General features: G+C 48.5%; 1 protein-coding gene and 1 long non-coding RNA gene across 2 annotated transcripts in view; one reads left to right on the forward strand and one right to left on the reverse strand.

Annotated features, from left to right (window-relative positions):
• LOC102443219 overlaps nt 1-7,576 on the reverse strand; it is a 10,955-nt gene that overhangs the window by 2,539 nt on the left and 840 nt on the right. The window contains exon 2 of the long non-coding RNA XR_330286.3: nt 6,514-6,687. This is a non-coding gene — a long non-coding RNA (uncharacterized LOC102443219). The remainder of the gene's footprint in view (nt 1-6,513; nt 6,688-7,576) is intronic.
• SNN (stannin) overlaps nt 7,402-7,576 on the forward strand; it is a 10,077-nt gene continuing 9,902 nt past the window's right edge. Inside the window, exon 1 of the mRNA XM_006096350.3 lies at nt 7,402-7,505. The gene's annotated coding sequence lies outside the window, so the exon portion shown is untranslated. The remainder of the gene's footprint in view (nt 7,506-7,576) is intronic.

The following is a 7,576-nucleotide window of genomic DNA, read 5'->3' on the forward strand; positions in this document are numbered from 1 at the left end:
TATATATATATATATATATTGTGTGTGTGTGTGTATAGATAGATAGATATAATGGAAGACACACACACACACACAAACACACACACACACGCATATAATATTCCATTGTGTATATTCAGGATGTCCCCAAAAAATGTATACACACTTTGAATAATTATTAATTCCAATGGGTTAAATATGAAAAGAAAAAAAACATCAATTGAGCTACCAGCTATTAAGTGTTTATACATTTTTGGGGATACCCTGTACATACACATTTTTTTATTCAGCCATAAAAAAGAAAATCCTGCCACTTACAACAACAATGGATAAACATGGAGGGCATTAGGTTAAGCAAAATGAACCAGACAGAGAAAGACAAATACTGTGTGGTTATCACTTAAATGTGGAATAAGAAACAAAGAAAAGACAAAAGAAAAGAAAACTGAATTTGTAGAAACATAAAGTAGAGGGGCTGGGTGAGGGGAACATGAGGAGATGTAGGTCAAAGGGTACAAACTTTCAACTATAAGAAGAATAAGTTCTGAGAATCTAATATACAGCATGGTGACTATAGTTAATAATTTGTTGCATATAAGCATAACCAATGGACATAAGACACTGGGGGGTAGGGGAGGCCAGGGGATTGTCAAGGGCGGGGGGAAAAAAAAGGACACATATGTAATAACCTTTGTAATACTTTAAGCAATAAAAAAAAAGTCAAAAATAAATAAATAAATAAATAAAATAATAATTTGTTATTGTATACTTGAAAGTTGCTGACAGTGGATCGTAAGCATTCTCACCACACACACACACACACACACACACACACACACACAAGGTAACTATGTGAGGTGGCAGATATGTCAATTATCTTGATCTGAGTAATTATGTGTATGTATATAAAAGCACCATGTTGTATATTTTTAAAATATATACAATTATATGTGTCAATTATTCTTCAATAATGTTGGGAGGAAAAAAGACGCAATGATACACGGAGGAGAATGCATGTGAAGACAGAGACAGAGACTGGAGTGATGCATGTAGAAGACAAGGATTGTCAAGGATTGCTGGCAACCAGCAGAAATCAGGAGAGGCGGGGAACAGATCTTTTCCCAGAACCTTCAGAAGGAGTGTGGTCCTGCTGACACCTTTTGGCCTTCTAGTCTCCAGAACAGTGAGAGAATAAATTTCAATGGTTTTAAACCATCCAGTTTATAGTAATCTGTCCCAGCAGCCCTATGAAACTAATATGTATACCCTTTTAATAAAGTTAGTAAGGTAGGATGTAGGTATAATAAAACTGTCCAGGAAATTAGGGAGTGATGAAGACAGGATTCAAAGTGACAGGGACCCCAGGCAGGGGATGAAATGGGGGGAATCTCAGGACTCAATGTTGGCCATTGTTAGGGTCCTAGCTTTTGTTTTAATTGATGGGCTACCTGGTGTTTATTACATGATTAAAATAACTATGTGTCCTGGCCAGTGTGCCTCAGTTGGTTGGAGCATCGTCCTGTGCACCAAAAGGTTTGATTCCTGGTCAGGGCATATACCCAGGTTTCGGGTTTGATCACCATTGGAGGCATGAATGGGAGGCAAGGGATCAATGTTTCTCTCTCAAATCAATGTTTCTCTCTCTTTCTCCCTCTCCCTTCCACTCTCCCTTAAATCAATTAAAAACAACAACAACAATGAAAAATCACCAGGTTAAAAATAACAACAATAAAATAACTATGAAATTTTAAATAAAAGCAGGTCATACAAGGATGAAAGAGGAATACACCATGATCTGGAGTATAATCTATCCATCATTCTGTGTACCCGAAGTTCACTAAAAAATTACTTAAAAATAAAAATAAGAGAGATCCCTGCCTGGTGCTGGCTCATTGTCTGCCTGCTTCCACGTCTGTGAGTTTCTCTGATGTCAAGACAAGGCTGCATCCATCCCAGTGCCTGACACACCTTCTCAGAAAGGCCCTCCACCTCTACCTCGCCATGCTCTCACACCTCTTATTTTACTCTCTAGCACATACATTGTTTGACATGCCATATATTGTATTTGTTTCTGTGTTTATCATCTGTCTTCTCCTAGAACAGTGGTTCTCAACCTTCTGGCCCTTTAAATACAGTTCCTCATGTTGTGACCCAACCATAAAATTATTTTCGTTGCTACTTCATAACTGTAATGTTGCTACTGTTATGAATCGTAATGTAAATAACTGATATGCAGGATGGTCTTAGGCGACCCCTGTGAAAGGGTCGTTCGACCGCCAAAGGGGTCACGACCCACAGGTTGAGAACCGCTGTCCTAGAAGAATGTAAACTTCATGAGGGCTACGATTTGCCTAACTGGTTCATGGTTGTCTCCCCAGCCCCTAACACAGTGCTTGGCACATAGTAGGTGCTCAATAAAGATTGGTTGAATGAATGAATAACTGAATGAATGTATGATTAACAGGCTCCAGTGCTTGTGTGTGTGTATGTTGTGTGTGTGTGTGTGTGTTTGGCGGTGTTGGTGCTACAGATGGAAAGCAGGGCAGGCTGGGGGTGGGGAGCATCTCAGGCTGGGCCTGCCAACCCTGCTCCCTTAGTCTGCTCCTCATCACACTGACACTGACCACAGACCTCAGGAATAAAGACCAGAGTCAACCTAGGCCCCACTCAACCCAGGAAAACATACATGGACTTTTCTGGCAGACACAGAGCCTGTGGGATGTCTCTGTCTCGGGCTGGTGGTCTGCTGGGCCCTGCAGTAAGAAGTCTGTGGGGTGCCTAGGCTGTGAGCAGCCCTCTGGTTCACCTCGAGCAGGTTCCTCACTTCAGCTATCCATTTGCCACTGTCCCCACTGCTTTCATCTCCCTGTACCACCTCTAGTTACTTCCATTAATACTTTGCTTTAACTCACTTTTCCCCCTTAATGGATGGATTTTTAAAGGGATAGGTATGTCATTATCACAAATGGAAAAGCAATACCTGAGCCCAAAATAGAAGGTAACTGTAAACATAAATACGCAGAAAATGACACATTATTAACCTCTAGTTCAAGAATGTGGATTGCCCACACGTTGAGCCTGAGGTTTGCAACCTCCTGGTTATGAGGGAAGCCGGTGTGGAGAGATGTTAAAGCAAGTGAGGCTTTCTCCCCTTGAACGAGAATTGTTGTCTGATTCATTGTTAGCTGTCCCACCTGACCTAACCCTGCAGAACTCACTAGGGGGTCACCTCTCACCTTTTGGGAAACTCCCCTCTGGCCAAGCAGTTTTCATTTCATTTTAGGTCCGGAATCCTTAGGGGGATGCCCTGGAAGCAGAAGCCTGTGCAGCCTGGTGGCTGGTGGCGAGGCAGAAAGGCCCAGCTGGAGGGAGTCTCCCATGAGGCTGGCTGAGACCTCCCTACTCCCTAGCAAGTCCCTCTCTTGTCCCAGCCTCTCCAGCAAAGGGAAGCAGGCACAGGGCCAGACTGGCACAAGGCAGACTCAGCTGAGCCATGGCAATCCCCAGGGAGCCAGGATGAGCTCATCCCTTGCCCTTAGTTATCTTCCTGGCTAATGAGCATCTGAGAACCTCTTTGCAATCGCCAGGGAGGACCCCTGGGACACTGGAGGCAGGGGGGTACTATGGGCCAAATGTCAGCATGGAGGTAGAGGCCCCAGGAGAGGAAATGAGCTTGGGGAGGGGAGCTCTACTTCCTGTCTCTTCTTTGTAGGGGAGAAAGCTGGGGCTGGGGCTGGGGCTGGGGCAAGCAGGGTGGCAGTTAAGCACAGGACTCTGAAGCCTACCGTGTGAGCTTGAGTCCAGGCTCACTGCGCATCATCTACGTGGCCTTAAGCAAGGGCTTTAGCCCCTCACTGCTCAGAGTGTGGTTCCCCAAATATCAGCACCACCTGGGAGCTTATAAGAAATGCAGAATCTCACACCTAGACCTACTGAGCCAGAATCGGCATGGTTTTGTTTTTTTAATCATCACCCTAGGATATTTTTTCCATTGATTTCTAGAAAGAGATGGAAGGAAGGGAGGGAGGGAGAGAGAGACAGAGAAACATTGACCTGAGAAAGACACATTGATTGATTGCTCCCCACGTGCCCTCCTACCGAGGCTGGGGAACCTGCAACCATGGTACATGCCCTTAACCAGGAATCAAACCCACCGGCTGACGCTCTAGCCACTGAGCAAACCTGCATTTTAACAAGACCCCCAGGTAATTTCTGTGGGGATTAAAATGAGTTTATGCACATGGAGTGATTTGAACAGTGTTTACTGCCATTATTATTATTATTATTATTATTATTTATCGTTATTCTTGAAGCAACTCAATTTGGGCAAGATGATGGCTGGGCCCAGGTGGGCTACTCTCAGGCCCCCATCTCTCAGCACCCCAAAGGGACTTACATGAGACCCAAATGAAGATGAGGAGCCTGAGGCTCAGAGAAGTACAGTAACTTGCCCAAGTTCCAAATGGGGAAGTCCAAGTTCACCCCACCTGTCAGACCCTGCTACTACTGTTAACATTAAATACCAGGTAGGTGGAATCGCTGCCTCTGCACCAAGCTCTTGAGGTGCTCACAACCACTCTGTGAAGTCAATCTTACTGTCACCCCTATTTTTCAGATGAGGAAACTGAGGCACAGAGAGGTTAGACTGCTTTTCCAAAGGAAAAGCTGGATTTGGACCCAGGAAGTCTGACTCTCAGCTTCTATGCCATGTTGCATTCCACCTTACCATTTGTTTCTCCCAGAATCTTTTCCCCACGTGTCCCTGCCTCCTCTGTCATCACTTTGCCAGCCCTGGCTCTGGGGCTCTGAGCCTGCCCCTCCCACATCCTCCCCATTTATGAGGTCTTTGCCAACTTCAGGCTGAGACCACAGAGGCCACTGGAACTGGGTCTGCGGGAAGAACCTGTTTCCCTCTGTTCTGGGCTCCCAGATGTGACAGAAGCCTTTGAAGGCAGTGCTGGACAGACTGAGGTTGTTTGAGACGCCTGGCTCGGGCCTCTGGGGCAGCTGGCCTGGAGCCGGGCTTCCCTCAGGCTCTGTCCCCTATTCCCACTCAACCACCAGTTCACCATCTGGGCCTGGCCTCTTGGCAAGGATGCAGCTGGGCCAGGCCTGGAGCTCTGCAGACTAATCATTCATTCATTCATTCATTCATTCAACATATACACTGAGTGGCCAGATTATTATGACCACCCCATCAGTACTTCGTTGGGCCACCTTTTGCCTTCCACACTGCAGCGATTCTTCTTGGCATTGACTCTACAAGATGTACAAGATGTTGAAAGGTGAAGCGAGGAATCTGACACCATGCCTGATGAATAGCACTGTCCAGTTCTGTGAGACTTGATGGTTGTGGAACCAGCTGCCTGATGGCTCTTTTAACTTCGTCCCACAAATGCTCAATTGGATTGAGATCTGGTGATTGTGGGGGCCACCTAAGCAAGGTAAAGTCTCCCTCATGTTCTTGAAACCACTCCTGCACAATTCGAGCACCATGGCATGGTGCATTGTCTTGTTGGAAGAAGCCATCTCCATTGGGATATGCCATCAACATGATAGGATGAACTTGATCAGCAACGATACTTAGGTATGTTGTGCTATTCAGACATTGTTCCACACGAATTAAAGGGCCCAAATCATGCCAGGAAAACATGCCCCAAACCCTAACACTGCCCCCACCAGCTTGAAGGGTTGTACTCATGCATGTGGGGTGCATGCATTCATGCTGTTTCCACCAAATTCTCACTCTGCCATCTGCATGATGCAACTGGAAATGTGATTCATCAGACCACATGACTTTTTTCCAATGCTCGACTGTCCAATCCTTGTGTTCCTGTGCGAATTGGAGACGTTTTATCTCGGTAACTGTGGACAGCAAAGGTGTTCGAACAGGCCTTCGGCTTCCATATCCCATATGATGCAGTGTACGGCTAATTTGCCTACAAACATCAGGTGGTCATAATAATCTGGCCAGTCAGTGTATATATTCAGCACCTACTGTGTGCCAGGTACTGTTCTGCAGACGTGGCAATGAATGAAACTGCCCTACTCCTAGGGAAGAGACGGACCAAATTTAATCACACACCCTCAAAAATGTACAATCTCACAATGCACCAGGCGGACAATAACAAAATAACAAAAGGAATCACTTAGGTGGAGATCAGGGAGGGCCCTCCTGAGGAAGGACATTTAAGCTGAGATCTGAAAGATGAAGTGGAAGAATATTGCAGCTAGAGGACACAGCACGGGCAAAGGCCCCGAGATGGGAAACAGCTTAGTGCATCTGAAGCAGGAAAGAGACCAACCAGCCAGGCTGCACTGGAGGGAGTAAGGAGAGCCTGGCCCCCATGGCATTGTGAGTTGAGTCCTCCATCTTCTCCCAGAGGGTCTGCTTGAGGCTGGGAGAGATGTTTCCAGCTGACAAGCCCCCCAGCTCTCAGAATGAGAGGCTTCCCCTGTCCCTTCCTATCTTCCAAGCCAGAGGCAGTGACCCAGGGGACTTGGGCCACAGAGGTCTTGACGGACCCACCTCACCTTCTTGCAGGCTCTAGCTGGCCACAGGGCCCGGTGTCCTCTCACTGGATTCCCTTCTTGGGTGCAGGCCTGGCCTCAAATCCTGCCTCCATCACAAGAGAGCTGTGGTACTTGTGTCCTGCGGACCTCGGGTTCCTCATCTGTAAAATGGGACAGTTCTCCTTTCCGAGTCACCTTGAGAAACGTGTTGAGTGGTTAGTACAGGGCGTGGCCCTTGGTGGGGGCCTAATCAAGGTTATTACGTTAAATAACCATGATTATACGAAGCCAAGGGGCGGCAAACTCCTGGCAGCCTCAGCCCTCAGCAGAATGAGAGCTCCGTGAGGGTGGCCGGGATCTTGTTTGTCTCCTTGTTAGCGGTTCCCGAGGCGACCGGTGTACCAGGCACAGGGTTGGTGTTCCATAAATGTTGAATGAATGAAAATAAATAAATGAACTAACAAATAAGAGAATAACCAGTTCCCCGCCCCAAGCAAGGACTTTCAGCTAAGGGATCCTGCTTCTCTCCAGCTCCGGGCCCGGGATCCCGCCGCTCCCGCTTCCGGGCAACACTCATCTGCAGTCAGCCTCAGTTTCCCCCTCCGTAAACCCCGGTGAATACGAGCAGCCTCTAAGGTCAGAGGGAGGTTTCCTGGCCCGGGACCCGCAGCCCCGGGCGCCCAATCCTCGCGCGCTGAGGCTAAAAGTGTCCCCCCCTCATCCCCCTCCCCGTCCCCCTTTCTGCCAGCTGCGCGCAGCTCCCGCCCCGCCTTAGCCGACCCGGCCCCGCGCGCACGTGACCCCGCCCCGCCGTCCCAGCGCGGGCTCCCATTGGCCTAGCCACGAGGGCCCCGCCCCCATCCAGGGCGGTGCCTAAAATGCTCCGCCCGCCGCCGAGCTGGGGCTCCTGCGTCCCGACGGAGCGCAGCGGCCGGACCGGGCTGGCAAGCGGGCAGAGGCGGACCCGCAGGGCTGCTGCGGGGCGATCGAGCCAGGCTGCAGGCGGCGCCATGGTGAGCGGGTCCGAACGGGCTGGGTGATCGGCCGTGTGGGGACTTACAGGAGGGGAAGGGGCGACCCTGGA

Source organism: Myotis lucifugus, unplaced genomic scaffold, assembly GCF_000147115.1.
Source record: "Myotis lucifugus unplaced genomic scaffold, Myoluc2.0 scaffold_176, whole genome shotgun sequence".
NCBI classification, from domain to species: Eukaryota; Metazoa; Chordata; class Mammalia; order Chiroptera; family Vespertilionidae; genus Myotis; species Myotis lucifugus.